Below are 18,184 nucleotides of genomic sequence, written 5' to 3' on the forward strand. Positions count from 1 at the left end.
TTTATCTTTCTCTTCTTTGCTTCGTGCTGACATTCATATAGCTGCTTCTCTTTTATCCAAATGTCTCTTTCATTTACCTATAGGTGGTATATTTCCTATAGTTATACTCGCATGTGCGTCAATATACTTTCATTTATCCTCTAACCATTCCTGCTTAGCCATTTTGAACTTCCTGTCATATTTTAGATCTTTCTATTCCCTTACGGCTGTTTCATTTGCTGCGTTATTATATTTTCTCCTTTCATCAATTACATTCAGTATCTCCTGTGTAGTCCTAGGATTTCTGCTAGGCCTTGGAATGATATACACATATGTGTTTATTTGTTATTGACATAGTTTCTACAAAATCCTATGTTTGTGTCAACATCAGTTGTACACAAAACCATCAGTCATCTAGGAGAGTTAGTCTGAGTACAGAGATATTCCTCAGTACCAGGTGACTGCAGAAAAACTCAGAAATTCTCAGAAATTTCTGCCTCGAATTAAGGGCAATGTTACATACTAGTAGACTTCTTTCGGCCAGGAGTGGCCTCTTTGCTTGTGTGTGTAAGTGTTTGTTTTCTATGACCTCCATGCTTCGTTGGCCACTTGTTATTTTACATCTAAGGTAGCAGAATTCCTTAACTTTGTCTCATTCAGTGCCAACAAATTTGATATTGAGTTAATAGTTAATCTCATCTGCTACTGCTCATTAGTTTTATCTTTCTACGGTATATACTCAATCTTTGCTCTTTAATGATTAGACTGTTCATTATATTCAACACATCTAGTAAATCTTCTTTACTTTAACTGAATTTAGCAACTGAGTGAAGCAGATCTTGTCATTGGTAGTCACTCAACCTGGATTATAATCCGAATCTTGAATATTTGTTTCATTTCCGTAGTTTTTTCTTCGATGTATACTTTGAAAAGTAAAATAGACTACATCTCTATCTTGTACAATTTTTAATCAGAGTATACTGTTCTTAGTCAACCATTTATATTTTTCCCTCTTCTTCCTTATACATATTGTATAGTACTCATCTTTTCCTAGAACATACTCCTATTTTTCTCAGAATTTCCAACATTTTAGACCAGTTTACACTATCGAACGTTTTTACCATTTCAACAAATTCAGTGAACGTTTCTTCAGTTTCCGTAAATCTTGCTTTCGTTATGTATCGCGTCAGTAATTCCACTCGGGTGCCTTTACCTTACCTAAACAAAAAGTGATTGTCATCTAATAACGTCAGCTTTCTTTTCCGTTCTTCTGTGTATTATTGTTTTCGGCAGTTTGGATGCATAAGAGATGAAGTTGATTGTGCAATATTAATCGCACTTATCTGCCCTTGGCCGGCGGGTGTGGCCAAGCGGTTCTAGGCGGTCGCAGGTTCGAATCCTGCCTTGGGCATGGATGTGTGTGATGTTCTTAGGTTAGTTAGGTTTCAGTAGTTCTAAGCTCTAGGGGACTGATGAAGTCAGATGTTAAGTCCCATAGTGCTCAGAGCCATTGGACCATTATCTGCCCTTCTTATCTTCGGAATTGTGTGGATGATATATTTCCGAAAGTCCGACGGTATGCCGCCAGTCTCGTAGAATCTACACACATCTGGAATAGTCTTTTAGTGGTCGCTTCCCCGATGATTTTAGAAATTGTGTAGGAATGTCATTAATCTCTTCTGTCTTATTTGATGGCAAGCCTTCCAAAGCTGCCGACCGAAGTGGCCGTGCGGTTAAAGGCACTGCAGTCTGGAACCGCAAGACCGCTACGGTCGCAGGTTCGAATCCTGCCTCGGGCATGGATGTTTGTGATGTCCTTAGGTTAGTTAGGTTTAACTAGTTCTAAGTTCTAGGGGACTAATGACCTCAGAAGTTGAGTCCCATAGTGCTCAGAGCCATTTGAACCATTTGAACCTTCCAAAGCTCTGTTTAACGCTGATTCTAAAACTGGATCATTATGCCCTCCGTATCGAGTTCCTTATCTTTTGCTATCACGTCAAACAAGTTCTTCTCAATGTAGTGACTTTGAAGGTGCACTTTGGCCTTCAAGGTGCTCTTTCCACCTGCGCTCTCTCCTCTGCGTTTAACAGTGCAATTCCCATTGCGCTCTTAATGCTGACCCTCTTGGTTTTCATTTGACAAACGAACGATTGTTTTCGTATTTCTATACCCTGAATCAGTCCTTTATAAGACCATTTCTTTCGATGTCATTTTGCCTTCAGCCATTTATTGTTGGCTTCCCTCCGCTTCGCACTTCACACTTACACTGAGCAAAAGTATTACAGTGTCGCTTTTATGAAACACCGAGACTGAAATACGGCTCAAAGACGACTGTAACCTTCCCCTGTAATATCATGAAAGCGCGCAACCACACGAAATCATCCTCCGGCACGGGGACGCTTCAGACAGTAAGTTGTCGACACATTCGAAAAAGGCCGAAGCTCACAGGAAATTTTTAGGTGTAATGATGTTAAGTTGGTACAAAATTTCACCAGTTCTCCCCAACGCTACCGTGGACGTGTGAGGCGATGGGAAAGCTGTCACTCCCCACCCCCTATTAATCACATATCTCCTATTCTCTTGTCCTCTTCGATGGAGGTCAGAACCGAGACATCCTGCGTTGAAAATACCCGGTTTTCTTATGGGTAAGAGGAGGAGGAGGAGGATATTAGGGTTTAACGTCCCGTCGACAACGAGGTCATTAGAGACTAAGTATTCCGCTGCCTCCACCACGCTCTTCACCTGACCCCACAGGAACTTCTCGGACAAATGTTGCGTAACTACACTACTGGCCTTAGAAAATGTAGTCCATCAACAAAGGAGGTGGCTTACAAGACACTCGTTCGACCTATACTTGAGTATTGCTCATCAGTGTGGGATCCGTACCAGATCGGGTTGACGGAAGAGATAGAGAAGATCCAAAAAAGAGCGGCGCGTTTCGCCACAGGGTTATTTGGTAAGCGTGATAGCGTTACGGAAATGTTTAACAAACTCAAGTGGCAGATTCTGCAAGAGAGGTGCTCTGCATCGCGGTGTAGCTTGCTCGACAGGTTTCGAGATGGTGCGTTTCTGGATGAGGTATCGAATATATTGCTTCCCCCTACTTATACCTCCCGAGGAGATCACGAATGTAAAATTAGAGAGATTAGAGCACGCACAGAGGCTTTCAGACAGTCGTTCTTCCCGCGAAGCATACGCGACTGGAACAGGAAAGGGAGGTAATGACAGTGGCACGTCAAGTGCCCTCCGCCACACACCGTTGGGTGGCTTGCGGAGTATAAATGTAGATGTAGATGTAGATGTAGACGGAGCGCAAGCTCGGGTGAGGGAAGGATGGGGAAGGAAATCGGCCGTGCCCTTTCAAAGGAACCATCCCGGCATTTGCCTGAAGCGCTTTTATGAGCAAGAGAGGGAAACATTATTGACACACCGACATTCAGGAATTAGACGAAAGGACATAAAAGATGGAAATGGAACCATCCCTTCGCTTCGAGCGTCCATTTTCACACTTTTTTCTGTGGAAAACGACAGTTTGTAGTTCGATGTGCGAAAGAACGACGTTTCTGAGAGCCTTCGAAAGTGCATACCGACACCCGCTACGATGTTTTCCAGTGCTCTTGTTTCGCTCCGTGATCACTGGTAGGGGCAGAGGACGACACTGTCACACGCATGAATAGAAGAGCGTAGGGTCCATGTAAGACAATCCTGTCCGACCCAATTTCGGTGTCAGCCGCCCACCCTTGTTGAGCATTTCAAAAATGTGTATGTGCAAAGACAACCCTCCACCGAATCCTACGTGCCTTCGACGTCACTCAGATTCCATATGCCCGCTGGCAGGTGCTAATGCTGAAGTTAAATGTATGAGCCGTCTAGCTGATTGTGTGATAGCTCTGGTACGTATCTGCCCTTGCTATCTTGTGAACTGAGTAGACGCATTTCTCGAAAGTCTGATGGTATCCCGTTAGTCTCATAGATGCTACTCACCAGCTTGATAGTCACTTGCTTCCCCAATGATTTTATAAATTCTGGAGGGATGTAGTGTGCGCAGAGACAAACCTTGACGAAACCTTAGAAGACTTAGACACACCTCAGACTACCCACGCCCGTAAGCAGCAGCGTAGCAGCACTGAACTGAAGGGTGTGGCAGTGTTTGCCTGTCAACAGGCGCCTGGGAATCAGTCAGAAGGTTGTCTCAGTCCACGTAAAGTTTTAAAGTGCTCAACACCAGTGCGTAGGTACCGGCGAGGTTGTCACAGAAATGGACATTCATAGAGTGACGCTTTGCCGTTTTATTCACGCAAATGGCAATGTCGCAATCCTCTCTGCACTCCTCCCATTTTCGTGCCACAGGAGGGCGGCAAACAGGAGGTCAGAGAAAGCTCAAATATCCATTGGTGTTTGGACCACGTTCAGATTCAGTCAAATACACTCCTGGAAATGGAAAAAAGAACACATTGACACCGGTGTGTCAGACCCACCATACTTGCTCCGGACACTGCGAGAGGGCTGTACAAGCAATGATCACACGCACGGCACAGCGGACACACCAGGAACCGCGGTGTTGGCCGTCGAATGGCGCTAGCTGCGCAGCATTTGTGCACCGCCGCCGTCAGTGTCAGCCAGTTTGCCGTGGCATACGGAGCTCCACCGCAGTCCTAACAGCGATAAGGGCCGACGAGTCTATAGCTTTTTCCCTGACATCAAAGAACGATTAAGACTGAAGCATATCGATCCTAGCCGCGGTATGGTACATTTTCTGACAGGCCACGGCCCTTATCCCACGCACCTGAGCCGCATGAGTCTGCAGCAGACTACCAGATGCACATGTGGGGAAGAAGGCTCCCCAGAACACACTGTCCTATTCTGCGGGCAACGCACAAACATTAGACACACACTACACATTACCCGGCAGAATACCCAAGATGAAATATACACCATTCTACGAGACCCAGACCTATGTGACAAACTTAATACACTAACTGACGAAATATCCAGGTCCCTGTATACCGAATATCTAAACAATAGACCATTCAGAAGGCAAGGCCGGGGACGCAGACCACAGAGTGCCCATGAGATGGATAGCAGTACAAACACCTCGGGCGAAGACACAGATGTTGAGATAAGCCATGTCGACGACCCATTGTGCCTGAACAACATCCAACACTAAAGAACACACACATGCACACAAAATCACAAATGAGTAATAGTCAAAATCCAGGCACTTACCCCAGGGACCTACGCATCCTGGCGAGAAGCAACACCCAGCCTGGATGGAAGGATCTTAATTGTGGTTCCCCTTAGCTGGGCCCAACCCGACGGATACTTAACGTAGATCGGGGAAAACCACCGTCCAGGCTGAGTTGCCGCGTAACCAGGAGGCGGGAACTGGTCTTACATGCATATGTACACACATACACACACACGCACATAGCACATACATACAAGAACACACACAAGAGGATATGCAGTCAAAAGGTGACATGACACCTGTAAACAAGGGTTAACTCCAAGATAGGCACCTACCATATGAACCTACGCCTCCCGACGAGAGACAACACTGGGCCTGGATGGAAGGATCTTAATTGTGGTTCCCTTTGCTGGGCCCAACCCGACGGATACACAATGTAGATCGGGGAAAACCACCGTCCAGGCTGAGTTGCCATATAGCCGGGAGGTGCCAATCATTCATCAAGCGAGAACTTGTCTGACAAGCACACATACACACCCACAACCACACATAATGACACACACACAGACCTAAACAAATTCAATAAAATCACTCCATCTCATCTAGACTAGTTAATATTTAATTTTGCACTATGTAATAGTAAAAAGCTAACTAAGTTTACAAGTACATATGTGAACTGTGAGTGGCGGCCAGCGTCTTGAAGGTCATTCCAAGACCCTGACCGCAACCCACACATAGGTGGTGGTAATTTCTCTATCCTTTTCTTTCCTATCTTTCTGTTTACTCCTTCTTAAATTCAAAATGAAATTGTTTTCCATTTCCGTATTATTTATATTATTTGTAACGTATCTAAAAGCTGCACAACGAACAAGTAACGTAAAAGCCCGCCTCCACGTGGCAAGACTTGGGCAACAGTGTGAGTGGGATCGGGAACAGGGGAGGTAACTCACATAACCACTCCTGGGCCCGAGCCCAGTCACAGTGGCTAAGAGGCTTAATACGACCCACCATAAGCAATTAGAAGGTGGGTCAATAAATAAAGAGCAGCAAAAAAAAAAAAAAAAAAAAAAAAAAAAAAAAAAAAAAAAGTCCTTAACACTGGTAGCATGCCGCGACAGCGTGGACGTGAACCGTATGTGCAGTTGACGGACTTTGAGCGAGGGCGTATAGTGGGCATGCGTGAGGCCGGGTGGACGTACCGCCGAATTGCTCAACACGTGGGGCGTGAGGTCTCCACAGTACATCGATGTTGTCGCCAGTGGTCGGCGGAAGGTGCACGTGCCCGTCGACCTGGGACCGGACCGCAGCGACGCACGGATGCACGCCAAGACCGTAGGATCCTACGCAGTGCCGTAGGGGACCGCACCGCCACTTCCCAGCAAATTAGGGACACTGTTGCTCCTGGGGTATCGGCGAGGACCATTCGCAACCGTCTCCATGAAGCTGGGCTACGGTCCCGCACACCGTTAGGCCGTCTTCCGCTCACGCCCCAACATCGTGCAGCCCGCCTCCAGTGGTGTCGCGACAGGCGTGAATGGAGGGACGAATGGAGACGTGTCGTCTTCAGCGATGAGAGTCGCTTCTGCCTTGGTGCCAATGATGGTCGTATGCGTGCCTGGCACCGTGCAGGTGAGCGCCACAATCAGGACTGCATACGACCGAGGCACACAGGGCCAACACCCGGCATCATGGTGTGGGGAGCGATCTCCTACACTGGCCGTACACCACTGGTGATCGTCGAGGGGACACTGAATAGTGCACGGTACATCCAAACCGTCATCGAACCCATCGTTCTACCATTCCTAGACCGGCAAGGGAACTTGCTGTTCCAACAGGACAATGCACGTCCGCATGTATCCCGTGCCACCCAACGTGCTCTAGAAGGTGTAAGTCAACTACCCTGGCCAGCAAGATCTCCGGATCTGTCCCCCATTGAGCATGTTTGGGACTGGATGAAGCGTCGTCTCACGCGGTCTGCACGTCCAGCACGAACGCTGGTCCAACTGAGGCGCCAGGTGGAAATGGCATGGCAAGCCGTTCCACAGGACTACATCCAGCATCTCTACGATCGTCTCCATGGGAGAATAGCAGCCTGCATTGCTGCGAAAGGTGGATATACACTGTGAAACGTCCCCTTAGAACATTTTGACATATGAAACGTCCCCTTAGAACAATTTATACATATGAAATGTCCACTTAGAACAATTGTACAAGACTGTGCTTAACCTGACACACAATAATTTTAGCGCAACGCAATCTGACTATCAAAAATCCCTACAAAAGAATGGCCCTGACAAACATTAAACTATACCTTTCACAAATCACTTACCTCACAAAAATCTTCGTTGCTCGAACTACTGCAATACAGCGAGTGCCACTACTGCCAGCTAAATAAAAGATACAAACTACGGAAGGCACTAACTACTGATAGGCATAGTTAGCAAATGAAAGATTTTAATAGAGAACAAACACTGTATTTACCTTAATAGTCATCAATAGTCATAATATATACAGCAGCTCATGACATCAATTTTTACAAATTTCAAACTCCGCCATCTCTGTCCTCACATCCACCACTGCTGGCGGCTCACCTCCAACTGCCCAGCGCTACGCGCTGTTCGCATCCAGCTATAGCAGTTCATGACAACAATGGCAGACAACAATGCAAACTAGCCACATACTGCACACAGCACAGCCAGCGATTGTCTGCCATTGTTGTCATGAACTGCTATAGCTGGATGCGAACAGCGCGTAGCGCTGGGCAGTTGGAGGTGAGCCGCCAGCAGTGGTGGATGTGAGGACAGAGATGGCGGAGTTTGAAATTTGTAAAAATTGATGTCATGAGCTGCTGTATATATTATGACTATTGATGACTATTAAGGTAAATACAGTGTTTGTTCTCTATTAAAATCTTTCATTTGCTAACTATGCCTATCAGTAGTTAGTGCCTTCCGTAGTTTGTATCTTTTATTTAGCTGGCAGTAGTGGCACTCGCTGTATTGCAGTAGTTCGAGCAACGAAGATTTTTGTGAGGTAAGTGATTTGTGAAAGGTATAGTTTAATGTTTGTCAGGGCCATTCTTTTGTAGGGATTTTTGATAGTCAGATTGCGTTGCGCTAAAATTATTGTGTGTCAGGTTAAGCACAGTCTTGTACAATTGTTCTAAGTGGACATTTCATATGTATAAATTGTACTAAGGGGACGTTTCATATGTCAAAATGTTCTAAGGGGACGTTTCAACTGTACTAGTGCCGACATTGTGCATGCTCTGTTGCCTGTGTCTATGTGCCTGTGGTTCTGTCAGTGTGATCATGTGATGTATCTGACCCCAGGAATGTGTCAATAAAGTTTTCCCTTCCTGGGACAATGAATTCACGGTGTTCTTATTTCAATTTCCATGAGTGTAGTTCTGAACGGTCCCTAGTTGTTTCACCCTCCCCACGATGTCCTCAGAGAAGTAATGAATTGTTTGCGGGGTGTCGTCAGTGTCAAAGGTTGACAGGAACGCCACTCTGTATCATATCACTGCGCAAACTGTAGTTTTCGACTTCGAAACAACCAAGTGATTTACAGCTTTGAACAGCGTCTAAGGAACTGTACTCCCAATGCCCTAACCTCATTTTGGAGGTCTTCCTGATGCGGGCCAGCTTTCATTCCACTGCTTTGTAAACATTTCCGTCTCACACTACCACTTGCACCAAACGTCCTCGATTATTTGCTGAATGTTTTCCAGTCTCTGTCTTCTCCTACAGATTTACCCTCTTCAGCTCCCTATAGATTCATGAAAGTTATTCCTCCCTGTTTTCGTTGGTACATTGTACTTACACAAAACCTTCAACTAAAGCCCGCTGACGGAATGGCCACATGCATTTTTCTTACGTTTCCATTTATTTACTCTCAACTCCAGCAAGCGTACGATTTATGTTAACTCGAGCACATGCGCTGTATGATGGTGCGGCAGAGTCAAAACTAATTTTGGTTACGCTTTCAGTAACGTAACGTTTACGTTATTGCTACATCGTGATACGTTTTTGAACCGATCTTTAAGGAGAGAAAGTGCATTACTATATGAAATTTTTAATGTGCTGTTGAAGAAAGACGTACTGCAGCAACAAAGTTACATGCATTTTCACTCAGCAGCCGAGTGTGTGCTGATATGAAACTTTCTGGAAGATTAAAACTGCATTTGGCACAGAGACTCGAACTCCGCACCTTCGCCTTTCGTAGCCAAGTGCTCCGCCAACTGAGCTACCCAAGCATTTCCCGTCTTCACAGCTTTACTTTCGCCAGTACCTCCTCTGTTACCTTACAAACTTTTATCTGCCAGGAAGTTTCATATTAGCGTTCACTCTGCTGCGGAGTGAAAATTTCATTCTGGAAAAATCCCTCAGGCTATGGCTTAGCCATGTCTCTGCACTACCCTTTCTTTCAGGAGTGCTTACCTTGCAGGTTTCACAGGATAACTTCTGTGAAGTTAGGAAGGTGGGAGACGAGGTACTGGTGGAAATAAAGCTTTGAGAACGGATAGTGAGTCGTGGTTGGATAGTTGCGCCGATAGGGCATTTGCTCGCAACAGGCGAAGTTCCCGAGTACAAGCCTTGCTCGGCCACGTAGTTTTAATACACCAGTAAGTCACATGGAAGGGAATTACGCTGGTTGATGTCCTCCTAGAAACTGATCAACGGCTTGATTCATATTTATATTTAGGTTCTGGACTAAAAGTTATTTGTGATGGTCACGATATATTACACATCATATAAAGGGCAGGCGGGGCTAAAGGTGCACACATAAAACTTTTCCGTTTTTCCATCAGCTTTCTGGTTACATCTCAATGAAAATTAGACACACAACACTTATGATCACACTTAACACTATACCATAAGTTCAAGATTGCTTCTATAATCTATTAAATTAATTTAACAAAATGGATCTTAGCCCCAGGCCTGAGGCAAGCATGCAATTGTAATGGGGAAAAATTTCACACAAAAAGAAGTTATTATAATAGAATTAAGGAAAATTACAGTATTTGTCAGGTATTGCCCAAATTAACTTGTATAATGTCTTATTATGTCAAATTTATCACCATCATCACAATCATCATCATCATCATTGGATCCATCATCGAGATCGTAATAAACATCAAAACATGGCACAAAATATTTTAACACATTGTATAATTATTATTTGCCCTTTCTTGCCACATGTTTCTGCAGTTTTCCCGGTACGGTCTGTATTCCTATTTCGTCTTCGTTATAGATTCGATGAGGCGGAGAATGATATTTAGATTGAAAACTTTCCAAATTGCTGAAAAAAGTTCCGTCTGTGCTTTATTGAACTCAATTATCCTCCCGAAACTGATTTTCTCCTGTTGCCTCAAACTTAAATGATAACGAGCGATGACTGAGCGAGCCCAGTCTTTCTCTGCTACTTGGATTTCTTTATCAAACGGGTGGCTTAAGGCGTTACTTTCGGAAAATTAATATAGTATATGTCGGAAACGTTTAAAAGCAAGGCCATGAAACATACATTTCAAACTGATACAGTGATCCGCCAGTTAAGTTTCCTCTGTCTCATAAATACTGTCTTGAAACACCCCAAAGATGGCGTTCCACAGCCTGCTTTAATTATTTGTGGATTAATTATATCCAAGCCTTTCAGCTGCATTTCTTGTGGAATATCCACTTTCTGTTACCTTCTCAGCCTTTTCTAACATTTAGACATCAACGACGTGCAGGACGTTTTTCTTTCGTAGTCTCAGTAACACGAAGATGAACTAGTTTTATTAATGTTGAATCAATGGATGTGAAATACTGTAGTATAATTTAAAGACCCTTATATATGTTAAATAAACGTACGTGTTCAGTATAAAAACCGAAGAAAGAAAAGACAAACGTTTTGGGGCAAAGATACACATGCGGACATATGCCCCAACTAGTTGATAGTATTGGTAATTCTTTGGGGTTTTCTTAAAACGAACAGATAGCCACCAATTACATCGGAAGTTCCAAAAATCTAGCTCACCTCATATATCGAAAGCTTCAAAGCGCAAACCACTAACACCAGACACCTGATTCTTCCGCCATACAAGCTCTCAATAGGAGACGCAGGGCTGCCGAACTAAACTCATAAGTATGAAAAACACTGGATTCAGATCTCATCCCTATGGGCAACTTTTCCCCCAAGTACCCAAACTACACAAGCGTTCCTTCGTTTGCGTAGACTGTACGGCCTTCACAGATTTTTTTTTTGTTGCCCCTTAATCGATTCTTTACGCTGTACACAAACTGTAAAGTAATCTAAACTTTTACCACCAGTTAAGGGCAGAGATTCGGATCTTTGCCTCATCCGCTCACTGCTTTGCTTGCGTAGACTGTATAGCTTGCAAAGTTTTCTTTGTTTGTTTGTTTGTTTTCCAATAATCTAATCTTTATGTTGAATAGAAATTGAAACGTGTTTTAAGCTATTCACGCCAATGTACAACATAGAAACATGGTCTTTCCCGAACGAAGTTTATGAAGACGGAGCACCTTGTTAGTGCTGCATTTAGAGTTCAGATTTCATAGATTTAGCTTTGAATACGTTTTAATATAATTAAATATTTCATAAAAATTTTCATTCCCCATTTCATTCTCTTAGGGGCTGAATTTCCAAAAAACACGGAAACGTAACATTTTATTTTTAAGTGAGAAACAAATAGAGATTTTCTGATATTTAGTTTCAAAAAAGGTTTTGTAACGAAATGATTCCACAATACCCTTCAGGCCTCATTTTACCCCTTTGGGGTTGAGCTTCCAAAACAATGAAACATGTATTTTTTTATTTCTAACCGAGAGGCGAAATACAAATTTCCATAGATTTAACTCTAAAAAATTCTTTCATAATGTAATTTTTTCATACAACATTTCATCCCCTGTTTCACCACCCCTGGTGTTGGCTTTCCAAAAACACTGAAACACCTATGTTTTTCGCAGCAGACCTTGATGTTAGGGCAGTTACAGTCTTGATATATCATTCTGAGAAGATGAGAGCGCTTTAGCTGTATGTCCTTCATTTATGTGAATGACCGCTTTTGCAGCATTTGTGTCTTGACACGCTGCCTGTTAGTACACAATTCACTGCACAAGAAGGCTGCTGGTATCGTGGGAGCGTTCTATTTCTTTTTTAATTTCTGACGTACGTTATTTAGTGAAAAAATGTTGACTATGAACGCTGGGTCATCCCATCGTCTTTCTCGATTCTCTTCTGATGCACTTCATGACAGCTGAAATGCTGCGAAGCCAGTCATGCTTACAAATAAAGTTCTTGCCGCTAAAGCAGTCTCATCATCTCAGAAGGTACTTTTTTAATTTGGAATCGAAAAGTCAGATATCAATTTTCAAAGATACAGGATTAAAAGTGCTGTAGTAAGTTAAATTTCCAAAAATGCTGAAACACGTGTTGCTTTATTTCTGACTGAGAAACAAAATACCTATTTTCGTAATTCTACCGTCAAAATTTCCATAAACTCTGTTGAAGTTTGCGGCAATCATTTCCGTTCAGTGATTAACGACAGAATTTTCAAAAATTCGGCACATAGAGTTGATTTAAAGAAAAGTAAATGTAAACGCAAAGAAAAGAAGAGGAAACGTAAGAGTATGAACTATGGTAGGCCATACAAAAAAAATTCATAGAATGAACATTACAGTTTGCTATCGTGGTTACAAGAAGTTCAACAAAATTAGAGAAGGCACTCAAAAATTTTGCCTCTAGTATTGCGGTATGCACGACGTCTGCATACCACTGACCGACGCACTCGCCCAAAACACCGGGCAGGGTGCGAACATCTTAACAGTCAGAATTTGCCCTTGCAACTAAGTATTCCGCTGCCTCCATCACGCTCTTCATCTGACCCCACAGGAACTTCTCGGACGAATGTTGCGTAACTACACTAATGGCCATTAAAATTGCTACAACAAGACGAAATGCAGATGATAAACGGGTATTCATTGGACAAATACACTCCTGGAAATTGAACTAAGAACACCGTGAATTCATTGTCCCAGGAAGGGGAAACTTTATTGACACATTCCTGGGGTCAGATACATCACATGATCACACTGACAGAACCACAGGCACATAGACACAGGCAACAGAGCATGCACAATGTCGGCACTAGTACAGTGTATATCCACCTTTCGCAGCAATGCAGGCTGCTATTCTCCCATGGAGACGGTCGTAGAGATGCTGGATGTAGTCCTGTGGAACGGCTTGCCATGCCATTTCCACCTGGCGCCTCAGTTGGACCAGCGTTCGTGCTGGACGTGCAGACCGCGTGAGACGACGCTTCATCCAGTCCCAAACATGCTCAATGGGGGACAGATCCGGAGATCTTGCTGGCCAGGGTAGTTGACTTACACCTTCTAGAGCACGTTGGGTGGCACGGGATACATGCGGACGTGCATTGTCCTGTTGGAACAGCAAGTTCCCTTGCCGGTCTAGGAATGGTAGAACGATGGGTTCGATGACGGTTTGGATGTACCGTGCACTATTCAGTGTCCCCTCGACGATCACCAGTGGTGTACGGCCAGTGTAGGAGATCGCTCCCCACACCATGATGCCGGGTGTTGGCCCTGTGTGCCTCGGTCGTATGCAGTCCTGATTGTGGCGCTCACCTGCACGGTGCCAGGCACGCATACGACCATCATTGGCACCAAGGCAGAAGCGACTCTCATCGCTGAAGACGACACGTCTCCATTCGTCCCTCCATTCACGCCTGTCGCGACACCACTGGAGGCGGGCTGCACGATGTTGGGGCGTGAGCGGAAGACGGCCTAACGGTGTGCGGGACCGTAGCCCAGCTTCATGGAGACGGTTGCGAATGGTCCTCGCCGATACCCCAGGAGCAACAGTGTCCCTAATTTGCTGGGAAGTGGCGGTGCGGTCCCCTACGGCACTGCGTAGGATCCTACGGTCTTGGCGTGCATCCGTGCGTCGCTGCGGTCCGGTCCCAGGTCGACGGGCACGTGCACCTTCCGCCGACCACTGGCGACCACATCGATGTACTGTGGAGACCTCACGCCCCACGTGTTGAGCAATTCGGCGGTACGTCCACCCGGCCTCCCGCATGCCCACTATACGCCCTCGCTCAAAGTCCGTCAACTGCACATACGGTTCACGTCCACGCTGTCGCGGCATGCTACCAGTGCTAAAGACTGCGGTGGAGCTCCGTATGCCACGGCAAACTGGCTGACACTGACGGCGGCGGTGGACAAATGCTGCGCAGCTAGCGCCATTCGACGGCCAACACCGCGGTTCCTGGTGTGTCCGCTGTGCCGTGCGTGTGATCATTGCTTGTACAGCCCTCTCGCAGTGTCCGGAGCAAGTATGGTGGGTCTGACACACCGGTGTCAATGTGTTCTTTTTTCCATTTCCAGGAGTGTATATTACACTAGAAGTGACATGTGACTACATTTTCACGCAATTTTGGTGCATAGATCCTGAGAAATCAGTACCCAGAACAACCTCCTCTGGCCGTAATAACGGCCTTGTTACGCCTGGGCATTGAGTAAAACAGATCTTGGATGGCGTGTACAGGTACAGCTGCAATGCAACTTCAACAAGATACCACAGTTCATCAAGAATAGTGACTGGCGTATTGTGACGATCCAGTTGCTCGGCCACCATTGACCAGACGTTTTCAGTTGGTGGGAGATGTGGAGAATGTGCTGGCCAGATACAGGACTTGCAACATGCGGTCGTGCATTATCCTGCTGAAATGTAGGGTTTCGCAGGGATCGAATGAAGGGTAGAGCCACGGGTCGTAACACGTCTGAAATGTAACGTCCACTGTTCAAAGTGCCGTCAATGGCTCTCGAGCGACGCGAGCAGCAATGTCGCGATACGATAAACCGCAATCGCGATAGGCTACAATCCGACCTTTATCAAAGTCGGAAACGTGATGGTACGCATTTCTCCTCCTTACACGAGGCATCACAACAACGTTTCACCAGGCAACGCCGGTCAACTGCTGTTTCTGCATGAGAAATCGGTTGGAAACTTTCCTCATGTCAGCACCGTGTAGGTGTCGCCACCGGTGCCAACCTTGTGTGAATGCTGTGAAAAGCTAATCATTTGCATATCACAGCATCTTGTACCTGTCGGTTAAATTTCGCGTCTGTAGCACGTCATCTTCGTGGTGTAGCAATTTCAATGGCTAGTAGTGTACTGCCTGTAAGTCGAGGAGGAAGTATGTAGCGATTAATGAAGTAATCGTGTACGATGGCAGCCCACGAATTCACATTTAATTTTTCTTGATGACCTAGTTCGTGGATGGCGTGGTTATTCTCTTCCGCCGAAATACGACTAATGTGAGTGCTGAACACACATTCACGTTTGAAAGACGCCTCGTCTGTGAACAAAACGTAGGCAACCTAAGAAGGCTGCGTCGCGCTACGATTCGGAAAACACGGCCCTGCCTGCACATTTGGAGGAATGTCATGGACCGTCGCCCTCCAAACCGCTATGTCGTTGCTTTGCAATTCGTGTGCCACGGCGGGGGTCCTTATGGGTAGGTGTGTGTCGGACCCCTCTAGCACGTCCTCTTCAAACCACAGGGACGGTACGCTTCGTACGTGATCTCCGCCGTTTTGGCGTCCTTTGAAACTACGCGATTCACCCAGACGCTGATGAATAGCCGCAAACGTAGAATGGTATGGCATGGCCTTGGACATTTCAACTCACTGTAGGTGTCGGTATTAATTAACTGATACTGACTTCTCTCAGCCCTCTTATAGAGAGTTAGGTTTGAAATGCCAGTTGCTGTTAAATTCCATCCTTTTATTTTCAATATTTAGATTCTCTTCAGCTGGTAATGAAACGTCCCCTTAGAACATTTTGACATATGAAACGTCCCCTTAGAACAATTTATACATATGAAATGTCCACTTAGAACAATTGTACAAGACTGTGCTTAACCTGACACACAATAATTTTAGCGCAACGCAATCTGACTATCAAAAATCCCTACAAAAGAATGGCCCTGACAAACATTAAACTATACCTTTCACAAATCACTTACCTCACAAAAATCTTCGTTGCTCGAACTACTGCAATACAGCGAGTGCCACTACTGCCAGCTAAATAAAAGATACAAACTACGGAAGGCACTAACTACTGATAGGCATAGTTAGCAAATGAAAGATTTTAATAGAGAACAAACACTGTATTTACCTTAATAGTCATCAATAGTCATAATATATACAGCAGCTCATGACATCAATTTTTACAAATTTCAAACTCCGCCATCTCTGTCCTCACATCCACCACTGCTGGCGGCTCACCTCCAACTGCCCAGCGCTACGCGCTGTTCGCTTATATCACGATGTTACTAATGAGTGACAATTTACAATGTTGCTTTTGCGGTGTATCTGTTTTATATCTGCACAGTTTTTTCTGAATTCTTCTATAAAGTGAGACATGTTTTAGTGGTGACTTTTGTGCTATTGCTACAAGGAGACAGCCTTTTCCGTAGGACAACAATACGTTACAGCACAGTACTTTCCTCATCACGGCAATAAGCGTAATAACTAAGTTATCTATACGCAAAGCATTTCACTTTGTTTATCATGAGGTAAGTACATTGACTTCTGCAGAACTTAGCTTTCGGAGGACAATGACTACGACACTTCCCAGAGATTATCTTACAGCAAGACGCACATTTAGCGCTACAAGACACGTATTTGAGTGATTAATTTTGTACTTAAAACATTTATTTTTAAAGATTTTTGAATTACAAAGAAAGTTTTTCGCAATACATTTCATTCCATTGCTGTAATCTGTAACACCTGAGGGTATAATTACAATAAACCTCAGGGGGGTACACGCCTACTTTGTGTACCATGTGTTTGGCAAGCACAAGGAGCCCTAGCTAATATGGTATTTGCTTATACAACTTTACACATCGGTACCATATTTCTCTAACACATAAATTACAGTAAGAATACGTGTATTCTCTCAATCAATACTGGAGAAAATGATAATAATTTAGCATTAACTGTCCGCATCTCGTGGTCGTGCGGTTGCGTAGCGGGTTCCCGGGTTCGATTCCCGGCGGGTCAGGGATTTTCTCTGCCTCGTGATGACTGGGTGTTGTATGCTGTCCTTAGGTTAGTTAGGTTTAAGTAGTTCTAAGTTCTAGGGGACTGATGACCATAGATGTTAAGTCCCATAGTGCCCAGAGCCGTTTGAGCCATTTTTACCGTTAATTGTTATTATATTATGATTATTAATATGGTGAAACAACCCTGACACTAATACTACACATAAAAAAGCACTCTGTCTTCAGGCCACTTGTGGCCTACCGGGACCATCCGACCGCCGTGACATCCTCGGTGGAGGATGCGGGTAGGAGGGGCGTGGGGTCAGCACGCCGCCCTCCCGGTCGTTATGATGGTATTCTTGACTGAAGCCGCTACTATTCGGTCGAGTAGCTCCTCATCTGGCATCACGAGGCTGAGTGCATCCCGAAAAATGGCAACAGTGCATGGCAGCCTGGATGGTCACCCATCCAAGTGCCGACCACGCCCGACAGCGCTTAACTTCGGTGATCTCACGGGAACTGGTGTATCCACTGCGGTAAGGCCGTTGCCCAATACTACAAATAACAAATTATAAAATAATATTGTAAACAAAAATATTAAAAAAACAAAGTTATAATGAATGCTCAACCAATCGAATACTTCACGAAATGCGAAAGACTTCAAATTACTAGTCATTACTAATATGAAGTAATTTTTCATGGGTTCAAATGTTCAAATGCGTGTGAAATCTTATGGGACTTAACTGCTAAGGTCATCAGTCCCTAAGCTTACACACTACTTAACCTAAATTATCCTAAGTACAAACACACACACACCCATGCCCGAGGGAGGACTCGAACCTCCGCCGGGACCAGCCGCACAGTCCATGACTGCAGCACCCTAGACCGCTCGTCTAATCCCGTGCGGCTTTCATAGGATAAAACATGCATTACACTTAGTT

The 18,184-nt window shown here is 44.8% G+C and overlaps 1 pseudogene; it reads right to left on the reverse strand.

The window, feature by feature from the left end:
* Positions 1-17,675: 17,675 nt before the first annotated feature.
* LOC126093107 (5S ribosomal RNA) lies at positions 17,676-17,793 on the reverse strand (annotated as a pseudogene).
* Positions 17,794-18,184: the final 391 nt, after the last annotated feature.

The sequence above is a fragment of the Schistocerca cancellata genome, chromosome 7 (assembly GCF_023864275.1).
Source record: "Schistocerca cancellata isolate TAMUIC-IGC-003103 chromosome 7, iqSchCanc2.1, whole genome shotgun sequence".
Lineage (NCBI taxonomy): Eukaryota > Metazoa > Arthropoda > Insecta > Orthoptera > Acrididae > Schistocerca > Schistocerca cancellata.